Source organism: Stegostoma tigrinum, chromosome 10 (genome assembly GCF_030684315.1).
Source record: "Stegostoma tigrinum isolate sSteTig4 chromosome 10, sSteTig4.hap1, whole genome shotgun sequence".
Classification (NCBI taxonomy): Eukaryota; Metazoa; Chordata; class Chondrichthyes; order Orectolobiformes; family Stegostomatidae; genus Stegostoma; species Stegostoma tigrinum.
The window spans coordinates 54,110,056-54,134,737 of NC_081363.1; positions in this window are offsets into that span (position 1 = coordinate 54,110,056).

Sequence of the window (24,682 nt, forward strand, 5' to 3'; positions counted from 1 at the left end):
TCCAACTTTCTGTATTACACTTCATCGGCTTTGTGTGGCAGCCCAAACATGCACTTTAATCTCTTTTATTTTCTTTGCTTTTTCTTTGAACCAAAGCAGGCTTAGAAATGTCTTGTGTCTTGAAAGAACTCATATCCTAATCAAATAGAAATTAGCTCTGTAATGTGGATGCTGGTTTATCTAAATGCCTGTAAATTGCCTGTAGTCCTCAGAAACTTGTAAAGGATGGCTCTACGTTGTCAACACAAGCTGTTGACCTGTTGGTCTTCAATTGCTATTCTAAATATCTGTCAGTAAGCTAGTGGAGTCTTTTTCCAGACAGTCACTGTGGCTAAATTGCCTTGTTTGCCTCCAACAAGGAATTTCGATACATCTGGTAATACTTATTCTATCTTCTGCTAAATTAAAGAACTGGGCATAAACGCCTGGTATTGAAGAATCCAGCAAATAATCAGTGCATTTCTCAAACACATATATGCCTAGACTAGTCTTAAGCTATTAATTTACTGCAGGACAACATTCAACCAGCAGAGTGTCATTCTTCAAGTGATGCAAGGTAAGACAAAATATGTGATCTTTACACCCTCAGGTCATCCGCATTGATACAATGATGATATTATGAGCATGGCTCTTAAAATATACTGACATACTGATTATAAGACATCACACAACAGCATGTTTATGTCACTAACAAGCTAATATCTGTTGTTTATCCTTATTTGCCCTTAAGATAGTGATGGCGAGCTGCCTTCCTGAAATGCCATATTTCATGTGGTGTTAGAGGGAGGGAATTTCATGATTTTGATAAAGCTATATCAGAGCAGCAGGAATATAGTTCCAAGTCAGGAATAAATGTGATTCGAAGGTACTGGTTTACCCATTCCCTTGCCCTTCTATGTGGCAGAGCTCGTTGGTTTGGAATGTTCTAGAGAAGAAGCATTGGAAAGTTGATGAAGTGCAATGTGTAAATGATACACATTGCAGCCACAGTGCACAGGTGCTGGAAGGAATATGTGTTTGTGTGGTAAAATTCAGACCAAGTTATAGGGGTTACTAGTTCTAGAGAATGTTATGTTACGTGAACATTGTTAAAGATGTACTCACTGTATCACAATGCTGACTTGTGTCTTGCAGATGGCAATCAGAATTTGAGGATCAGAAAGTGAGTCATTAATTGCAAAATATCCCTTTTCTTAACTACTCCCAGTAATCACAGCATTTACTTAGCTGGTTTAATTAAGATTTTACTGAACAGTAACCCTCAGGGAACAGATTCTGGAGATTCAGCAATGTAACAACAACCTTCACAGAATGCTTGTTAGATTCTCTCTCATTGGAGATAGCTGTTGCTTGGCACTCGGGTAACCTGAACTTATCATTGGAAGTTTGGAAATGTTTTCTTGTCTCGCTGCAAGCCAGCATGAACAGATTCATTATCTGAAAAGTTGTGAATGATAATGAACACTCCACCCATTCAAGCGCATTTCACATTTCAATTCTGATCCTATGATGGAAAGCAGTTTAATGATGAGGGAATTGAAAACAACGAGACCTGAGGCACGGTCCTGAGAATTCCTGCAGATGAGTTAAGCAGCCTCCAACAACCATGATCATCTTTCTTAGTCTTCATTGTGATGTCAACAAATGGAGAGATTTCCGAGTTCATGATCACTGTCTCGTGACCCTTCTTCAGAGTTAGAAACAGCTAAGAAAGGGAGGTATTTGTGCTGTCAATGGGGGATATGGGGGAAATGGGCAGAAGGTGTAAGCCAATAGGTAGAGACAGAGCCCAGAGAGAGAGAGAGAAAAAGAGTAGGCAGACAAAAGGTTTGTGATGTTAGAGCAGCAAAGAAAAGAACCTAAATCGAGGAAGTTGGAAAAGCTCAGCAGGTCTGGCAGCATCTGTGGAGAGTTCTAAGAAAGGGTCGGTGGTCCTGAAATGTTGATTTCTCTTCACAGATGCTGCCAGACCTGCTGAGTTTTTCCAACCTCTTTTGTTTAGAACTTTCTGTTTTTGTTTCTGGTTTACAGCATCCACAGTTCTTTTCATATTTTTAATAAAATAACTTTTCATATTTTTAAAGAAAGTAACTAGATTGGTGATAATCGGCACTATGAGTAGTTGAAAATGGTTTAGCTGTGCTGAAAGCAACCCATTTCATGATTGGAGCTGAGGTTGAAGGACTAGGTAATAGACAAGGAAAGCAGGGTTCATGCTCTGAACTTGTTGAACACGATTTTGAGTGCTGAAAGCTGTAAGGTACCTAATTGGAAGACGAAGTCTTGTTCTTCCAGCTTGCATTGAGCTTCACTGGAGCGCTGTTGTAGGCCTGATACAGAAAACGGGCCTGATATCTGCAGTTCTTTTTGTTTTATTTAAGAGATATTTGATGTTTCTTATACCACACCAATATAGCAGTCACTTGTATTTGCAGAGCAGAGCACTTCTTCATATCATCAGGCTATTTCAAAGTGTTCCATAATCTAATAAATTACTTTTGGAAGTGATGTTCCTATTATCTAGTCAAATACAGGAGTCCTGTCTGTATGAAATAAGGTTTTGCAGTACCAAATTAAATGGATAATCAGTTAGCCTGATTTGGTGATGCTGCTTATGGGCAGTTGCTGGCCCAGAATACTCAGAAACAGTGATAGTAAAATGTGAGGCTGGATGAACACAGCAGGCCCAGCAGCATCTCAGGAGCACAAAAGCTGAGATGCTGCTGGGCCTGCTGTGTTCATCCAGCCTCACATTTTATTATCTTGGATTCCCCAGCATCTGCAGTTCCCATTATCACTACTCAGAAACTGTGCTTTTTTTCTTCAACTAGCCTTCTGCATTCGGCTGAATAGATAAACAATATAGTTGTTTAACTTCTTATCTAAAAGACAATAATTTGGAGAACCCATATCTTTCCTACATGTAGCAGTATCAATTAGGTTAAGTTAATATGAAACTGTTTTTGTATGAGTTCTATCAATCTTTAGCCGAAAGGCTAAAAAATCTTCACGATAAATTATTTTCAATCCCGATTGTCAGTGATGCAGCTTCCCCTTAGAAACTTAAAAGTCTTAATCTTAACCAAGCTTACTTGTGCTAACAAAACTTATGTCATAATGAGATATTGAGATAACTTCATTGTTCTCTATATTCTTAATGAGTTTCTAGCTTTTTATTTTAAATTGAATAACTTTCTAGAAACTCCTGATATTCTGAAAATTCACATGCGCTTTGAATAGTAGATTTTTTTGTTATGCTTAAAGCAGAAGATGCTTAGCAGAATAATACTGGTGGAAATGTAGATCTTTATCCGTGAATCCACCACGATCAAAGCAGAAATAATTGGAAAAACAAAAGATTTGGGTCTGTTGTAACATACAGCCCATTTATTTATAGTCATTTTAAAATCAGATGTGTATGCAAACATCAAGTAAATCTGGTAAATAGATATCTTGACAGTTTATGTGCGATATTTTCAATTTGTTGTCATTCATTATTTTTTCTGCTTCTCATATGTATAATATGTATCAATGTTGGGAAGGGAACCTTATTTTAACGTTTACACTCGGGTGAAAAACCAAGCCCACAGCAAGATGTGGCCCAGCACGAGAGGTAAAAAATAAAGTTTACTTCAAGTCTCTCCTTAAATTACAAGTGAACATTGCCTTGCTCGTCAGAACATAAGAAAGAAAGAGGTGTTTGCCATTTAACTAATCAGGGCTGTTTCAACTTTCAATCTGATCACATTGATCTAGTCATAATACTAATCATAGAATGATAGAAGCAATGGCCCAGTGCTATTATCACTGAGCTTTTATTTTTAGTCCAGAAACTCAGCTAATGTTCTGGAAATCTAGATTCAAATCCCATAGTAGGATGTAGGTTCAATAAGCAAGAATCTGGAATTAGGAGTCGAATGGTGGCCATGAAACCACTGTCAATTATTGGGGTTAAACAGTGTCTCAGTGGTTAGCATTGCTGCCTCACAGAGCCAGGGACCCAGGTTTGATTCCACCCCTGGGTGATTGTCTATGTGGAATTTGCACATTCTCCCCATTTCTGTATGGGTTTCTGCTGAGTGCTCTGGCTTCCTCCAACAGTCTAAAGATGAGTAGGTTGGGTGGATTGGCTGTGGTAAATTAACAGTAGCGTCCAGTGCTGTGTACATTAGATGGATTAGCTATGGGTAGGGATAGGGAATTGTTGGGCTGAATGGCCTGTTTCCACACTATTAGGATTCTATGAAATCTGAATTCTGCTCCACTCCTTTTTGACAGAACTCCATTACCGTAAATTCTATTCAAGCCCAAATATCTGCCTGAAGTCAATGATTCAGTATCGAAAACCCTAAGGATAAAAGCTTTTGAACAATTACAACATTCATTGTTACATTTTGGGAAGGGCTAAGAGGCCAAAGTGTTAAGTAGTAGGAACTTTATGAAGGAGGTGTTCAATATACAGATAGCATTCCCTCCCAAAATGGTCAATGAAGTCATCACCATGTCATATGATCAGACTCTTAAAGTGACACTCCACCTTATTTACACAAGTACGCTACACTTGTCTCAGTCTTAAAATGCCAAACTCTTTATTCTGAGACTGTGCAGGAATTAGCTTCACTAACCTGTTTTGCAAGACCTTGAAGGCAAATTATTCCTTCCAGAGCCTATAACTAAGCACAATGTATCCTGTACAATCTCTCAAAGCCCTGGAAAATTCAAGTTCGACATCTGTGATCTCACAGTCAAATCCCATTACAATAATTATAAGATAACAAGGTGTAGACCTGGATGAACACAGCAGGCCAAGCAGCATCAGAGGAGCAGGAAGGCTGACATTTTGGGCCTAGACCCTTCTTCAGAAAAATAAATATAACCACAGTTTTGGTCTGAATCACTTTCTGTGTCTACATATTCTTTTTCTTAACTTGCATGCAAGGGCACCCAAATTCATCTCATAATACATTTTAATAGCTTCTCAATATTTAAAAGTATTCAGTCATTACGTTCTCCCAACCGAAGTGAACAACCCAACATAATTTCCCCCTTACTTCATTCTCCTTCTATCATTTTTTCACCCTTTACACAGTTAATCTGCCTCTATCATTTTGCAATTTCTTGCTTTAGGCGAGCGATGGATCAGGGATCAAAGACTGGGGAGGATGGGAATGAGACAAACACACTCCGAGGGGAGATTGCAGTCTTTGTAAAGGGATTTGGGGGAGATTAGAAGATTGTTTCACACCACCAATCATGTAAACTTTGTGAATGTGTGAAACTGGATCCATTTACTAAGTGGATCCAACAGTCCTAATGTATGTTTAAATTCTGTTTTTTCTTAACCTGAGAACCAGTGACTTCAGGCAGAATTAAATTTGGAATCCTGGATCAATATGACTTTGTGAGCTTGTTCGACCTGGCTTCTGAGAGTAGGTTCACTGCCTGATGTCCCTGCCTAAAATCTATTAAATTCCAAGTGGTTAACTTGATGTTGAGGCTCATATTTATCCAACTTTAATCTGTTTGTTCAACCCAGCATGTCAGTTTTTGGGGATGGTTGATATTCTGTCATTTGCATGCTTCTCACAGCATACTTTCCCATATAGCTCAACTAGGTCAGCAAACTTGAATAAATTAAATTTTGCCCTTCAACTCAGTCATTATGGCATATGGGTTGTAAATAGTTCATGCTACAGAATTTATTCCTGTAACACTCAACCGGTAATAATCTGTGAATCTGAAAATAGTTGTTATTCCAACTTTGTGATTTCAGTCCCTTACCCAATCTTCGACTGTGCTAACACAATACCCTAGTTACATGGCTCAAAATCTTGAATAACAACATTTCATGTTGCAAAGATTGTAAAGGTTTTCCGCAAGAGAGTTAATAGCAGAGTGATTAATGGCGTTAAACTGGTATTCCAGTTGACAAAGTAATTGTTCAGGGGACACATGGATTCATATCCTACCATAGTTTGTGAAATTTAAATTTGCTTACTAAGTTTAAAGCTAGTCTCAGTAATGTAAACTATGAGACCATCATTTAGTATTCATTTATGTTCTTTAGGAAAGGAGATATGCTGTCCTTATCCAGTCTGGTGCACATGTGACTCCAGACCCAGAAAATTATTGTTGATTCCTATATGCCCACTGAAACAGCCTAGAAAGTCACTCAGTTCAAGGGCAGTTAGAGATGGGCAATGAATGCTGACCTTGCTAATGCCACTCAATGCTACAAAAGAACAAAAAGAAAATGCTTAATTAGGTAGACATGGATGAATCATTTTATTCAGTCTTTTTTTTCTATCTCAGTGGATTGTATATTCCATTGCAAGAGCAGAATAAATGCTTCAATCTGTCATTTGATCCATCCATGTTAGGTTTCTTTTCTAGTTGAAACAAAGCTGTTGATTAACAGTCAAGGAGAATTACAGATAGGCTTATACTGTAGACTTGTACCCACAGGACCTGAAATGAAATTGGACATAGTCATTTTATTTTATAGCCCTATTAACACAGCTAGATGATTTGATTTAAAACCAAACTACAAAGATGAAAGTCTCTGCTAAGCTACTACAGCGATCAGTCTTTGTAAAATGTTAACTATTATGTGGAACGTATTAAGTTGAACCTTATTAATTAGAGCCATTGAATTGTGCAACATGAAAACAGACTTTTTGATCCAACTCTGCACTGATCAGATGTCCTAAATGAATCTAGTCCTATTTGACAGCTTTTGTCCTATCTCCCTCTCAACTTTTCTTATTCATGGACCCATCCAGATGCCTTTTAAATGTTGTAATTGTACCAGCTTCCACCACCTCCTCTGACAGCTCGTTCCATACAAGCACCATTCCCTGTGTGAAAAAGTTGCCTGCCAGGTCCCTTTTTAAATATTTTTCCTCCTACCTTAAGCCTATGCCCTCTAGTTTTGGACTTGCCTACCCTGGGAAAATGACCTTGGCTATTCACCCTATCCATGACCCTCATGTTTTTATAAACTTCTCTATTAATAACATTTCCTACATATTGCACTCTCATTGTTATCCTTTACTTTTGCCTTTCAGAACTTTTTTGTTCACAAAATGTATTAGATTGCTCATATTATCATCAAATAATAAACTCAGATATCCTGTTGTTAGTAACCGAACGTTGAAGTTATGAAGACTAGGACAGCAACGTAATGACTCCTATTGATTTCATGGCAATTCATTACAGAATTGAAATTTCATTTATTTCATGAAGATTGCTGTCCCCGTTGTTAATGCCTTATTCTCCACAAATTTAAAAACTTTGACCAAACTTGAATAAATACCACTGCTACTCAAGTTATCTAAAATGTACATTGTAGCACGACTCTATGTCTGAAGCATTATTGGAAATCTGATTTATATGGATTAACACTGTGCTGTTACACTGGAATACAACAAAATATGCCGGTGGAAAGCTAAGTACTTTTTTTTCAAGAAATTATGCTAAACGTCACATTTGACTAAAAATAATGTGTAAAGTCAGAGTAATTCATCCTCTCCTGATGCTTAATAATAGCTATAGAGTAGATCTACACTTTGATCAAAAATCTAACTATGGTCTCCATAAGTTAACAATCCATTTTGCACTTCTTCCAAAAATTTAAAGGAAATAAAAATTTGGAGGCCTATGAAACAAACTGATGTGAGAGCAATTGTCTTTGACATCAAGGCCCATTGGGTCAAATATGGCATTGAAAAGTCCGAGCAAAACTGGAGTCAATGAAAATTGTGGGGTGGGGAGGAATTTCCATTGGCTAGAGATACATTTAGTGCAAAGGAAGATGGCTGCGTTTTTTTGGAGGCCAAACCTGTCCATTCCAGGACATCTCTGTTGTCCCTAGCCCAACTATCTTCAAATGTTTCGTCAATAGAGTCCTTCCATCATAGGGCCAGAAGTGAGGCTGTTCAGCAATATTTGTGACTCCTCAGATAATGATCAGAGATAATGGGAACTGTAGATGCTGCAGAATCTGAGATTACAAAGTGTGGAGCTGGATGAATACAACAGGCCAAGCGGCATCTTAGGAGCACAAAAGCTGACGTTTCGGGCCTTTGGGCTACATTATAATAGAGGGATTCCAACAGTGTGCAAACCAAATGATCTTCATTGTTACAAAAAGTGTGGATCTCATGAATAACTAAAGTTTAATGCAATGAATGAACTAAGAGGAAATTCCAATGTGGCTTGTGTGTGATGACTGCAACAATATTAAACAAGTGGAGTAAAAGCATCATGACAAAACTGATATTCAGGAGAAAAGAGGAGACTTTTCTAATAACAGTTCCTGGTGCCTTATTGTAAATTTACAAGATAACTTTCATTGCCAGAAGATGTAATTTGCATGTCTGTATTCTTTGTGCATATTCAAATGTCCCATTCCCTGTAAATATATGACTGTCCTGCTGTGTCCTCATTGAAATAGCAGAAGCACCACAAGTAATGTTCTGAACATTTCTTAGTCTATCTACCGAATGGTTGGTAAGATGGCAGCAGTATTGTGTCTAAATTTAGGGGGAAATTTTGTGGAAGTTATTCTTTAGTATGAAGAGTTTCAAAAACAGAAGCTCCAAAAGTGGAAACGCAAACTATTTCTAGGAACATTTAGCTTTTGATTATCATCAAGTGCTATTCAAAAAAACTGGATTTGTGAGATCACTGACAGGTTGGTATTTTATATTTCTGCATTAAAATCCATTATAATTGTTAAAGGACATTCAAATTAGGCTGCAACAGTATCCTAAATACTTTAATTAACTTTGATGTTTGTAATGTGGATGGTCCACGGACATCTGACACTTTACCTCCTCGCCTCCCACTCCAATGGACTCCTGAACTTCAGATTGATGAATAGCCATCCTGCCCTGACATCAAACTTCCAGATACCTTCTAATACCTCACCCTACCAGCTGACCACCCAAATCTTTCACCCACCTATCATCCCTATCCCTTCATTCATCTGCCACCCTATCACCTCACCCACTTGGCATTGTACTCCCTCAACACCCGTGCCTAATCCCCTCGCCCATCAGACACTACCCTACTCTCTCTTCCATTTACTTTCTCTCAATAGCTATCAAAGTGGTTTTGGGACCTTTAAACATTTTATTTCCTGGAGTGCAGCAGCTATTGTAGTAAAAAAGGGACATGGTTTCTGTGATAATTCATTCTGTTGCCACATGCGTAGTTTTCTAGACTGCTCCTGTTGTGATGGATCCTGGATCAGAAGTCTAACTGGACAGATCCTAGGAAGACAAGCAGCATTCGTTTTGTCTGATCTAGGTCAGAAATAAGGATTCCAACGCAGGTCAGAAGAATCAGGTCACAAACGTTAATGATTTTTTAAAAGATAAGTCTTTTTGATTTCCTCAGGTTGATTTTACCTTCATGAACACTTTGGGCAAGTGGGATCAGGGTTCTGGTCATACCATAAGACCCAGATATGACTATAAAGCTTAAAGGTGTTCTATTTTCTGATAGTCACCCATTTTTAGAACCTCAGAGAAAGATGGCCATGAAAAACAAAATAAAAGGGGGAGTACATTCTCCATGTTCAAGCCACCATAACACTGGACAGAAGGCCTCAAAGATTTCTTTACTATAACTGCATGATTTTATGCTCAAAATTCCATAAGTGATGTTGAGTTATTTTATATTTCCCATGAGCCAAGAAGAAATGTTCAGTACCTTGAATCTGGAAATACTTAATGCTGGTTTTGTGAATTTTTCACACGAGCCAAAAATAAAAGCAGTGGATATCAAAATCAAATTAAATAAAAAATAATTATGGTTAGTTTTATTCTTCATTACTTCATGCTAATAATCAAAGAGAAACTCTGCTCAACAATTAATTCAATAATTAATTAAACAATAAATTGACTTACCACCAACTAACTGTAAAAACTATTGAGCTACACAAATCCTTGAGTGTAAATTCATATTTGTGCCAATAATGGTTTATTGTCATTAAAATATATAGACAACACTGAATACAGGACAAATGAATATCTTGATAAAATGCAGTGTCCAAGTGCTTTTTTTATCTAGTTGACTTCCAATTTTATATCTATTACAGGCAATATAACACACTGGTAAACAATAGATGCTGAGAATAATAGCCACTGCTATTTTGCATAGCATGCGTCTTCATTTGTACCTTTTCAGAGGAGAAAACAATCTTGGGTCAACAATGGTGTTTCACAGCAATAAGATATAGGTTTTTTTTATATAATGATAAACCTGTCTATGCTATATTTTGTACAAAATACTATTATTAGCGCTAGAAGAAAAATGTTGTGTGGTGAATGAGTTTGTGAAGATTACAAGAAGTGCAGTGCTCACTGCAAGGCAGTTGTGAACATTTGCGACTGATAGCTTTTATAAAATATCAGATCAAGGTCATTTGAGAAGAGAACAGCTGAATTCCTGGAAATGGTAGTGTAGTTAAGAACATTTTCAATTTTCACTCAATCATTTACCATACAAATTGGGTACCTGAGAGTAGGATGAACTTTAAAGAATTCATACCAGTATATTTGCTGTATGAGAAACATAGAAAATTCTATTACAGGTATATTTGACTTTTTTTAGTTCAGCTAAAATAACACTTTAGTAAGCTCTATATTTGAATAAAATAGCCAATTCTCAATGCTTTTAGACCAGAGATAAATATAGATCAGGAACAGGATATTAGGCTGGACATTATATCGAAGTATCTGTAAATCTAATGTTGTGAAGACATTCTAAAATGGTGGGTAGGAAGTTATGGGCATACTCTGTTTAGAAATGCAAATCCAATTGAATTGATTAGGTACAAATAAGAGGCTTTATCAGCTCTATAACGTTGAAAACAGGGTTTAAATATATCAGCACATCTCACACATCACCATTCATGCATAAGGCCATTGTTTTTAATGCAGTTTACTCAAATGTTGGCATGACCAAACTTCTTGGTCAATAACTACTTCTGTAATTTATTTTAAAAATTACCCATGTTTCACCAAAGCTCTTCAATCCCTTTTCACACTAGAAATAAACTGGCACTGTTTTGGACTTGGTGAATCATTTTCATTATAATAGGCTTTGAAAGGAAGCCTTACTGCCCTCAATTAAAAGCTGCACCATTCCATTAACATGTAGTTAGCGCAGACATGACCGTGCATTGGTGCAACTATTGTTAGATGAAGAGCTAAACTGTATTCTGAAATGTAAATTGCATAATGCCCTGGTGCTTAACGCCATTCTGAACATTGCTGACTTTTTCAGCAAGGGTATTCCGTAAAATAAATTTGGTGACCTGCAGATCTTATAAATTGCAATCACGGTGCATTTGTGATGGATTGACTAGCTATTAGGACAAGATACAAAAGCATTGTTTAAGACAGTGTTCTGGGTGGTTTTGAGCTGCCAAAGTTGCATCAGTTTAGGCAATTAATTCCCATATTTTAAAAAATCTCTACCCTCTAAATTCTCCTTCTAATTTAGAGTCTAACTCCTGATGCTCTTTCAGTAGAACATCTTCCCTGTTCCCAACTCTGTGATTTGTTCCAATATGGATTCATCAACTGATTTATCCCTCCTCTTTCCAAGTTCCTTTCCAGCTGATGTGAAATATTCCTTAACGTGGTGCAGGGTAAACACTGCTCCATTGACAAATCTCATTCTTTGTGCCTATGCCTCTAAATATAAAGTCCCCATTACTACTTCATTTCTAATCTGCTCTTCACCACACCCCATTAACCTTCTGCATCTTCTGGTCTAAATTATCACTACCTTATCTGCAATCTTGCTCCTTGACTTCACAGGTAGCAAGTGTATTGCAACTGTTAAACATGAGCAGTAGCTGCATAACATTCTTCTCAATCTCTTCAACAACAGTTATTTTGTACTCCTGTCGAGTCTCAACCTTCCTTCCTTGAAAGTGTGCTTTTCTCTCATCTGTTGCATTGTGTGTAGCTAGCAATTTAGCTCAATTACTCTGAGTCAGCAGAATGCAAGATGGAGGCATCTCCTAAAGGCCTGTTTACACAGGACATTCATGCATTCCACAAAAACCCCTACATGCTGCAGTCCATATAAAAGAACATGCAGAAAATGAAAATTATTTCAGTTCATTTAACCAGATCCTTTCAAAGTCACATCCTGTCTGGTCTATCAAAATCTCGACTCTTAATCTCCAGTTGAAGGGTTCGAAATACTTAACCTTTCCACCAAGAACAGACTTATCAAAATTACATTATTTATTTCATCTAACTGTATTCCGAGGTATAAAAATTCTCCGTTATTATAAAATCAAATCTCAGTTGTACAAGTGTACCAAAAATACATTAGTATCCAAAATTAACTATACAAGCCTCAGATATGTTCCGAATCAGAGATTCATCAAGTACCAGTATATCTATGTTATTGGTCTTCACATAGTCAACTTATTCTGGTTTCGCATCCTGTTCCAAGTTGATATATGCCTTATGTATATATTGTCTGTCTAACAAGAAATTATGGGTGATTTACAACAACCAGGAAGAGAAGTTTAATAATTTCCATCTTCACTATTTGCAATGCATTATCAGTATACACCTGCAGGAAGATTCCAGCAGCCTTCTCAAAGGCAGACCTCACAACTCTATGGGCAATAATAGCAGAAGCAGCTTGTTGGTTCGGGCTTGTCTGCAGTATGAAAGCTAGTCACAAGGGGTTTCTGTATGATGAACTGAGCCAAGCAGCCAGTAAAGCATTTGAGGCCCCGCTTCAAAGGAGTTTGCAAAAGAATTGTGAAGGTTAGACTTCGAGTAAGGGTCATGAGCTGACTCAGAAAAGAAATTTCAACATCTTCTTTGGGTTGCAGGGCACTGCCACAACCATCAATAGCTACACTAGTGAGACAGCAGGCATCAGTGCAAAAACACAATACAATATCATAGAAAGCAAAATACAGCAGATGTTGGAAATCTGAAACAAACACAAAGAGTACTGGAGAAATTCAGCAGTTTTGGCAGTATCAGTAGAGAGAGAAATAAGGTTAACATTGAGTCAGATATGACCTTGAAGAAGAATCATACCATACTTGAAATATTAACTCTGGTTTCTCTCTCCAGAGATACTGCTGTACCCATTGAGTTTCTCCAGCACTGTCTTTGTTTGTAACATACAATAACACTTTGCAGCTTAATGTGTGGCGCTATTGGAAGAACCTAGTTCTCAAAGATTGGCCTTCATAGCCTTCAGCAAAGACGTGCCTGCTAATGACTCCCCACTTAAATGGACCATTTGTTGGGCATCCATCATTTCTTGTGACTAGAAGGTGCCAATTCTTAAAGTAATTTTAATGATCTTGGTACTACACCACAAACCAGAACAACTTTGTTATCATGTTGATATTATGGTTCCCCTCTTTCAAACAAAACAGCTAATCTTCTCCCACTTATTTTTTACTGCTCGAATGTAAACTACAAATCAATGGGCAAAGCAATTCACAAGAAGTCTCTGAGGGTCTTGTTTATTACAAAAGCTAGGCTGCTGTCCATTAGCATGAAAATGGAATGGCGTGTCTGGATCAATTTTATGAAACTCCAGTTCATTACATACCAGCCAGATCCCAGTCAAGCATCTGTTAGCTAAAATTGTTCAGTCATAGTACCTTGTCAATTTGTTCAGTTGGGAATCTTTTCATGATACCCTTGGCTGGTACTTTTCTGAAAACTTTCAGCTGAATTTTTTCAAGAGCTATGGCCAAGAGATTTATACTGTGTCAGCAACTTGAGTCCATATTTCATTTTACCATCATTGGACATTTGTAAATATATGTAAATGCTATTAAAATGTATTCATTTCTTACAATAAAATTTAATCAGTTTGCCAAAAGAATGTATTAAGATCTAGATCACAAATGCAAATATATGACGAGCTAAATAATATAACTCTATTAAGTTGTTACTCTGTAGGAACAAATGAATGGTTTTTATCAACCCAGTTTGAGCCGATAGGTCTAAATCTTTTGTAGTCAGAAACGTTCATGCTGCACTACAAGAGCAGAATTATGTATTTAGACACCAGGTAAGCTGCAACTTAAGATGTTGTGATTTTGGGTTACATTCCTGATGTTATTAATTCAATTTTATGAAATTGAAATATTAATTCAATATTATGAAAAGTGATTGGGGAATAAATCAGAAGCCCACTCACTTTTCTATACATGGCAGTTTAAAGCTGGTGGAAATTAATTTTCTAATTCCCTGTAATTTTTCAATGTTCAGGCGGCTGCAGGGGTTTGCATGGGCAGGTGGGGATTATAACAGGGACATCCAAACAGCACAAAGATGCAAATAAAAGATTTCATCAATGGAATAGAGTGAGGAGTTGGAGGCTGTAATTAAGACTGATGAAGAGGTGAGGGAAATGGTTTCCTGAGGACTCTGATCAGCCATCTGATTTTGAGCAACTGAAGGGTTCAGCTGTGAGACACTGAGAAAGGGACCAGCAAAGTAGGTATGAGAGCCATTGAAATAATGCACTCCCCTGGGAGTTCCTGAAGTGAGGACAAGGGAAGGAGAAACAGTGAGAGATGGGCAGATGGCTAATGCCAGAAGCAAACGGTTTGCTGCACAGCAGACAGGGCATGGTGATACTGATGGCCTCAGAGAGGAGCATAGATGCCCAAAGAGATGGCATTACCCTGAAGGGAGAGAGTACAGACAGTGCTTAAATTACTTTCAGATTGCATAGTGTCAATGTTGTAGAAGGTGGTGCCACCCCATGTATGCGGCCACATCATTGACCAAGATGTTTGCAATGGAGATATGTGTCAATTGTGTGGGTGGTTATCTGACACCTGTTGTACATAACAATGGTGGCCTTAAATCTCGATGTCTCAGGATCCATTCAAGGATCAGCAGGTTGCATCTACAACATCTTACATTCATCAGCCTATAGTTATATCATAATAATAACAAGGTGTATTGTTAAAGAGAATAGACAAATTCGAATCATGTAGCACAATGACAACAGCATAAAACTGAAGCAAAAGTAGGGTATGGGGCCAATGGTTGTTTCCGTAAAATATAAGAAAGTATTAACTGCATTGATATGGCCCCTATGGGCCAGCCAAGGGTATTTATGAACCAGAATGGATTAAATTCTCTGAACGTGCAGGCAACTTGTGATCAGCTTGTTGATGTGTGCATGATACACTAAATAGGAAGATCCACAGTGTCAGTATCCCTTGGCAGTCCCACGTAACCCAATGTTTGATCACCTGTTTTCCAGTATCTGGAAGATGTTGAAATTTCACAACCTTTGAAACTTCCATTCTCTCTGATACCATCCGTGCCACTGGAGCTGCTGGAAATAATTGCACCCACGGGGTTTTCATGGAAGGCAGCAGATATCTGCTTTAAAGGGAATCTTATTCTGAGAATCAAATCTCAGTTATATAAATTTAAGTAAAACCCAGCAATTTAACTGTGAGCACTGAACAAAGAATCTCCAACTTTTTTTCCTCCATTATTCTCCATGGAATGAACATCCATTTTCCAAAATCCACCACTTCCGGCCGTGCCTCACAGGTATCTGAAGATCATCTTTCTGATAAATTTCTTTCTTGAAACCTAATAGAGAAGTTAAAATGAGGTATCAATCTGGTAAAGTAATGATACAAAACTACAATATGCAAACACACAGTCAGTGATCCTCAAGGCCTTTCTGTGGTGAGAACATCCTGGAAATCGATCCTGTAAGGTTCACAATTCTGCTCTTGCAAAAATCACATATGCACATGTAATCACCTGAGGGCCATGTGATTGTCACTTGAGCAAAGCTGATCCACACTTGAGTGGAAATGATACCACTTCCACATCTGGCTTTGAATCAGTCTGAATAGTGGAAGATTCAACCCTTTGCTTCTAATCGTCATCTTTAGGAATCCATACTCTGCCATTATTTTAAATTAAATTCTTACAGCCCATTGGTGAAGGAGGAGACCAGGAATGAAACATCTTTTTGTTTTAGATCAGTGAGGCTCATCTCCTGCCTTTTTCTGCCCGTTTTTCTTTTTTTAAATTTTTCTCCTTAAATTTCATTGGCAGAGGGGCAAGTGTGGGTCCAGTGCTGGACTCAGTGGCATCAGTGTTAGCGAGGTGCGCCAAAGAGATGGTGCCTTTAGAGTGACAGCTCTGACATTGGTAGAGGTGGGGTGAAGCCTTGAACAAAAATAGACTCTTATTCATTTATATCTTTTTCTTATTTTTTTTAAGTTATTCAATATGGTGCTGGAGCATAGAGACAGTAAAAGATTTTCACTGTATTTTCCCTTGAATACAAGTGACAATAAATTATTCATTCATTCACATTGGAAAAGTGGAACATTGCACATGGGCAGATCCTATTGCAAGGATCCTTTCAAAAACCTTGCTGCCCCTTTCAAATGAACATTTGGGATCTTGTAGTACTACATTGAATAAAAGCAGAGGAATTTTTCCCAGTATCCTGGCAAATAGTTAATCCATGGCCAACATCACTTCAAATAGAATGTTTAGTTATTTATCATTTTGCCATTTTGTGGGAGTTTTCTGTAGGCATATTGGTTGCTACGTCTCCTACATTATCCCAGTGACTACAATTCAAATGTACTTATTTAGCTGTAAAGTGGTTTGGGATATGTTGGTATTCTGAAAAGTATCATACAAATGTAATTTTTTTTGTTTTTGATAGGATCCAAGCTGGGTACAGGGGCTAAGGTAATAACTTTCATGTGAAAAACAGGAATCCACATATTTTCTCAGATAACACACTTTGTAGACATACAATTTCACAAACAATTTTATTAACATTAATTCTTTCATAAGAAAAAAAGAAATCTACAATTATCTAGATGCTACTGGCAAAGTCCAGAAGCAAATGAGGAGATGTTTACTCATTGCTACCTACAATGGCAAATTTTATTTTAACTTCTTTTCTTTTATAAATATTCTTAGGCATTTATGAGTTTTCTATCATTAAAAGAATTACTTTGTTTCTTGTAAAATGACAAAAAAATTGGTATAATTTTCATTTCCATTTACAAGGAAAAATATATGATCTCCTCGTTGCTAAAGCAACTTGTGACCTTTTTACCATCGGGGAAAGAACATGAACAGTTAAATACCAAGTCTGGATAATTAAGAACTTGGTAAACAGGAACAGAGGGTGATGGGTACAGAAAAATGCCAATACACGTTGTAATTTTCCAATAATTGGTGTTGTTGAATACTGACAAAAAGATCACAGAATTTCTTCAATGCTTTACTCTCCACTGCTGGTTCTCATCATTATTTACGGTTGTCAAGCAACCATGTTTGAGAAATGGATGTAATTTAAGAAAGTGTGCAAATCACAGAATTGAGCAGACAGTTAACATTACAGGAAATTGACAAACATACTTACAGGTACACAGCCGCCTTCAAAACAGCTGTTTGGAAGCTGCGGACAGATTAATTCAGGATTTACTGACGAAATGACATAATTCAAGCGATCCAAATTAGTATGCAAATGGCCAATGGAAAGATATGAGAGAATAAAGAGTTTCCTTGCACCCATAGGATGGACCTGATCGAGTGTTGGGTGACATGGGCTATGACGAGATATGTGAGAGAATGAGATGAGACATCTTCCAGAACCAACCTTAATGTCAAGAGCACCTTGCTTTAATCTTTTATGCTTCTGACAAACAGTGTGGCAAAGTGCCAATTAAGGGGGAATTATTGCTGACTGAATGCTTTGTTGATAACTTAATTTGCCTGATTAATATTCAGTTTTTTGTCTTTTCAAACGTGCCAAACAAGCTAAAATTGAAAAGCCAACATGGAAACCAGAGCACAGCAGGCCAAGCAGTATCAAAGGAGCAGGAAGGCTGCTGATTCTCCAGCATCTGCAGCTCCTACTATCTCTGGTGTATTCTCATTTCTTTGCGACTTTTAACCTAGATCTATGCAAATACAGCTGTTTAAAGTCATTTGAAATATTGCTGTTCATTCTTTTCACTTTTCCAATAGCTTCAGCCCATTCTATAAAGAAAGTACATTTTGATATAAAGCATGTATTTTAATTTTTAATGCCTTAGAATATTAATAGATATGGGGAACAGGTTGGAAAGAAAAATTGAAATAGAAAACCAGCCATGAATGATGATATAAGCCCGAGAGGCTGAATAGTCTTACTTCTATTTTCTGGGCTAAATCTTACACTTTCTTGGCTAAGTCCAAGTTGCATAATGTTTTTGGACGGTTTTCAAAACAAGGTCTGTGGATTTTCTCACCATGTCTTACCAAACTCACCTGATTAATTATCCACTCATATGACATCCCTCATGACTGATTTCCACCTCACGTCACTGCATGCAAATTCTCTTTTGTTTTCGCTCATGCCACATGGACAACACTGGCTGGGCCAGTATTAACTGTATGTCCCTAGCTTCCCTTCAGAAGATGAGTGGTGAGCTGCCTTCTTGAACTGTTGTAATTGGTGTGCTGTAGATTGATCCAAAATGTCTATAAGGAGGGAATTCTATACCTATACCTTGTTATCTCAGAATCAGCTCGATGCTTGCTCCAAAAGACCTCTACATGCACATGGACAGGCCTCCAGATCAGAGATCGGACAAGGCCTCATCTGAGGGATCCTAGTTTGTTTTCTCAGTGCTCATTCACTTAAGGCCTACTTAAATTCTTGCAGCATCCATGCTAATTGCAGTTAGTACAGTCAGGCAAACAAACTGCTTGCCTTGCTAGTCGATGGTCCTCCTTGAAGGGTTTATACATATTTTTGCATGCTATGTCACTCTCACACTTGCACTTTGTGCCATTTGACACATTGTCAAACCAGGGAAGGGAGATTTACAACCATGGTCAGCAAAATGGACGGCCACCAGTCAGGGGTCTGGGCACTTCTCACCTGGAGAGGTCCATGGAGGTCACTCAAGAACATAGTACACAGTTAGTCCATTGACTCTATCCATAGAAGTTTAGGGGTAATTGTGTGTGTATGTGCATACAAGTACATGAGAACACAGGGGTGGGGAAGGGGCCACCAAGAGAAAGGTATCAGTTTAGTGTTCTCGTCTAATCTTACTTTTCACTACTGTCACATTTTAACTTCAAGTGACATTTCAACCTATTATTCTAATTTTCTTTGTCTTCTGCCACCAGGTTCCATCATTAATTACTTCATCTCATCCAATTTTGCAACTTGATGATTACCACCTATCTAATTCCAGAGCTCTGGAGAGATTTAGAGTCCATGAAACATAATTCTATAATATTTTAAAACAGAAGTAAAATATTTCTGTTCTGTTCAGGCAAACATACTTTGTTTGCTCTTTATCTAAGATGACGCACATTTTTTAAGTACTTAAAAACTCATTTGATACATCTGTATGTAAATTTGTCCTTATTCAATATTCTGTTTACTCCCTCAAAGTCACTAACCATTTTTACGCCTTAAAACCAGGACTGTGTGCATATACATTATCATTTCCCAGAATCCCTTTAAATTTTCAGGTAAATATTCCATTTAAAAGGCATGTGAGGCTTAATATAGTTTTGTCATGATATGTTGAAGTGTTTCCGGTTTTGAGATTTATGATATTCAATACGTTTAATGCTTCCACAGTACTTCACCAACACTGAAATGTATTATTGATGAATGCCTTGATGTCTTCAGTGTGCCTCATCCATCACTGTGTTGTGATCTTGAAAGTCTGCAACAGTTTCAGCATTCAGGTTCTCCAATTTCTAAAACAAAACAAACTCCATCCATTCAAGCAGAATGGGTTAACTAGTAATATGGATTTAACAAAGGGGGTGAGGTGTAAACTCTTGCATGCAATGCCATCATCTATCTCTCTTCCTCCTGTGAGGAAATGTGTACTATATTTTAAGGAGGGATAAGCCCATCTCCTTTGCTAATTTTGCCTTTTCTAAAGCCCTTGCCCACAGAGTTGTATTTTCAATATCCCAATTTCCCTACCACTTGGATATTTTTTGCACCAAAGTGCATTCACAATGTGTCAAACTTATTATCTGGAATTAAAGATTCACTCATGTGTTAAAGCAATCTTTGTAAGTTCACTCTGGTCAGAAAATGAAATTCCAAACATGGTACCTACTGTAAATAAAATCTACCCAAGCTTCTATACTCAGTCCAAACACAATACAGAGACAATTCCAAAAGGTAAGATTTTACTAAGCCTTAAAAACCAAATTTGTGAATCAATGTTTTATTATAGTTTTTTATGGTTTTTATTATAGTTTAATGGAATGTTTTTCCATTCTGTTATACATTTTCCAAAATCCCATACTTAAGTGTCTTTGATCATAAAGTGTATCCAAGGGCTTTATTGAATTTGGTTAAGTGTGGTTAAGAGAAGACCTGACAACGGCAAATTCCTTAAATACGAACGTTTATTGAGTTATAATACAAAGCGGTAAAAGAGAGGTAAAAGAAGCAATAAGTCTCACGCCCTTCTGTCCGTCGGGGACCCCATAATCAACAGCTGGTCTGAATGCTTAGGTTCATTCATGATCCCGGTCTAAGTGGAAGTGAAACAACACAGAACGAAACTGTCTCTCTGAAGCAGTGTAACTAACAACAAGCACAGTGAAACAAGTTAATTGTGTTGTCCTCAGCACATACAGGAATGTGAGTTGTCCAAGACTTAAGACCATAAGACCATAAGACATAGGAGTGGCAGTAAGGCCATTTAGCCCATCAAGTCCACTCCACCATTTAAATCATGGCTGATGGGCATTTCAACACCACTTCCCTGCACTGTCTCCGTAGCCCTTGATTCCTTTTGAGATCAAGAATTTGTTGATCTCTGCCTTGAAGGCATCCAACGTCCCGTCCTCTGCTGCACTCTGCGGCAATGAATTCCACAAGCCCACCACTCTCTGGCTGAAGAAATGTCGTCTCATTTCAGTTTTAAATTTACCCCCTCTAATTTTAAGGCTGTGTCCATGGGTCCTAGTCTCCCCGCCTAGCTTATTTATGATCATGCAGCTGTTGAAAATCATTAACAGTTCTAACCCATTCTGTGTAGGTAGTGTGTGAGAGCAAGATGAATTATTCAAATAACAAACCAAGGAAGGTAATTTTACGAGCTGGAACATCTATTTCACAGGAGCACAGTTTCAGGATAAGGGCTGAGCATTTAGAATTGAAGTTCTTGACCCTGGACTTATCCATCAATGAGGATTTTTTGATGTTTCAACAACAAATAAATTGAAGATTTAGATTATGTTATTGATCACATGAGAAGAGATGGGATAACTTCTCTCTTTTTCCACTTAGTTGATCACAACAGCATTTTTTAAAAAAATCAATGAATTAGTTCAGATGGACACATATACCTTAAGATTGGGCTTAATGGCCTTTCTGGATTCTATACTGAGATAATTTAAAGAGTTTTATCATTGATTTTCACCTTTTCTTCCAGAGTCAGCAGCATTTAAGATACTGTCTGGAGTGTATAGCTGAACAAACAACATGCAGGACACATGTTTGTAGATGACACAATGTGGAGCTGGAGGAACACAGCAGGCCAGGCAGCATCAGAGGAGCAGGAAAGCTGATGTTTTGGGTTGGACCCTTCTTCAGAAAATCGGGTCATGACCTGAAATGTCAGCTTTCCTGCTCCTCTGATGCTGCCTGGCCTGCTGTGCTCCTCTAGTTCCACATTATGTTATTTCAACTGGCAGCATCAGCAGTTCTTACTATCTCTGAACAAGTTTGTAAGATGTGTGTGTGAGAGATAAACCATTCATGGTCGTTTTTCTTCTTCCTTCTTTCTCTTTTAGTTTTGCTCCTCCTCCGACTTGACATCCTCATTCTCAAAAACAGTTTCTTAAAATACAAAAGAAGTTAGTTGACTCATCATGTAACCTCATTTCAGAAATTTTCCAGTTAGCCTAGCATTGGCTTAAAAGCCAATTCCATGTCTAACTTTTAGAAATGATTAGATTATGACTGGAGGAAAGGTCACGTCTCATGTGGGTCTATAGTCTACAGTGATGAGTAAAATGACTTATTCAACATCCATCTGAAGATGTAGGTGGTGAATAGATGCTTTGTGACTGGGTCAGGAAATGCAGCTATTCACACGCGTCTAGTTTGATTGTTGCTGTTGAGTTTCTTAGAGACAAGCTAATGTATTCTCATTTCTTTGCAATTTTTAGCCTAGATCTATGCAAATACAGCTGTTGAAAGTCATTTGAAATACTGCTGTTCATTCTTTCACTTATCCAATAGTTTCAGCCCATTTCATAAATAAAGTACATTTTGATATAAAGCATGTATTTTAATTTTTAATGTCTTAGAATATTAATAGATATGGGGAACAGGTTAGAAAGAACAATTGAAATAGAAAACCAGCCATGAATGATGATGGAAGCCCAAGAGGCTGAATAGTCTTAGTTCAATTTTCTGGGCTAAATCTTACACTTTCTTGGCTAAGTCCAAGTTGCATAATGTTTTTGGATGGTTTTCAAAACAAGGTCTGTGGATTTTCTCACCGTATCTTACCAAACTCACCTTGTTAATTATCCACTCATATGACATCCCTCATGACTGATTTCCACCTCACCTCACTGCATGCAAATTCTGTTTAGTTTTTACTCATGATACATGGACAACACTGGCTGGGCCAGTATTAACTGTGTGTCCTTAGCTTCCCTTCAGAAGATGAGTGGTGAGCTTGTTGAACCGCTGTAATCTGTGTGCTGTAGATTGATCCAAAATGTCTATAGGGAGGACTTTGGCCCAGTGATAGTGAAGGAACGGCAATATATTTCCAACTCAGGATGGTGAGAAGCTTGGAGGGGAACTTGCAGGTGCTGGTGCTCCCATATATCTGCTGTCCCTACCCTTGTAGAAGGAATTGTTCATGGGTTTGGAACATGCGCTCAAAAGATTTCTGGCAAATTTCTGCATTGTATATCGTAGATAGTACATTGCTGCTGCTGAGCATTGGTAGGGAAGTGACTGACTACATGTGCATATGGTGCTAATCAAGTGGGTTGCTTTGTTTTGGATGGTGTGAAGCTTCTTGAGTGTTGCTGGAGAGACACCCGTCCACCTCAGTAAACAGTATTCTATTACATTCCTGACTTATGCCTTGTAGCTGGTGGATAGGCTTTTGGAGGGGGATGAGGGTGGTGGGGAGAGGTTAGGATTGAGTTACTCACTGCAGTATTCCTAGCTTGTGACCTGCTCTTGTTGCCAGCATATTTATATGACAAGCCCACTTGTGTTTCTGGCCAATAGTAACACCCAGGATGTCGATGGTTGGGAGTAGTGAACTATAAGGTCAGGAAAAAGACTTTGGGGAAAGATTCACAGAATTTTGGCAGAAAGCAGAATGCTGCCTTCATGTCTTTGACAATACACTGTCCCCAATGCTTGTTTGACCTCTGATATCAGTGAGCCACCCTCAATACTCACAATATGTATATTTTTTACTGTTGATTTAACTAATATATCATAATTACACTGTTGTTTCTTAACAAACTTAATAAACCATCTAAAATTCCTTATGAACAATCAACTTATCAGGTACGTTTCTCCTGAATCTCAAATATCTTACAGTTGGTGTCAGGACTGAGGTACGAAGCAAATGTTTTGAATGTTGATGATAGATAAAAAGAAAACTTGTATATTTGCTCTTAAGAACACCAGTGCCAAAACAAAATACTTCATGCACAAAGTTTCAAAAATACGGAAGAATGCTCTATTATTTTTAAAAATGTTAATGCGGATTTCTTTTCAGACTGATATAGTTTAGAAGCATCACATCCCATTAGATAAATCAGCATTACCTCATAATTCAAATGCCAATAAAGTTAGTCCACAAGACAATCCCACAGTACAATTACTAGAATTTGTTACATTGATGTAATGGCTATAAAAGAACATAATAATGCTGTGATTTAGAATATTGCATTTTCACTTCTCTGACCTCATTTTGAATATAGATCAGTGACAAGATGGAAGTCTCCTTTTCTACATAATGAGCCATTTAATGCTTTTTAAAATTGTACATTGTCTCATCAGAAAAAATCATTAGTTCCTTCCTCTCAAAGTTTAAGTTCAAACATCTTTTTTACAATTCTGAATCATTCAGCATTTTAAAAATTCTACATTTACAAAGCAGACAGTGACCATGAGCATGAACAGGCTCTATTATTTTAAGTGCTTCAACTTTCAGAATTATGAAATCACAATATATAAATAATGAGAAGCAGTAGCCCAAAATATCTTGGCAAGGCCTGTGCAAAAAGAAGCCAATTCAAGCTGAAGGCCAGAGATAGACTGTTAAATTTGTTAAAGATAATATTTAAAGACACTTTTATCACTGCTCTTGCCATTTTCTACTGTGGTTAATATAAGCTTTATTTTGTTCAGAATTACAAGGATAATCCAGGCAATTATAGACTGGTGAGCCTGACGTCAGTGGTGGGGAAGCTGCTGGAGAAAATACTGAGGGATAGGATCTATTTACATTTGGAAGAAAATGGGTTAATTAGTGATAGACAGCATGGTTTTGTGCAGGGAATGTCATGTCTTACCAACTTGATAGAACTATTTGAGGAAGTGACAAAGTTGACAGGTGAGGGGAGGGCTGTAGATG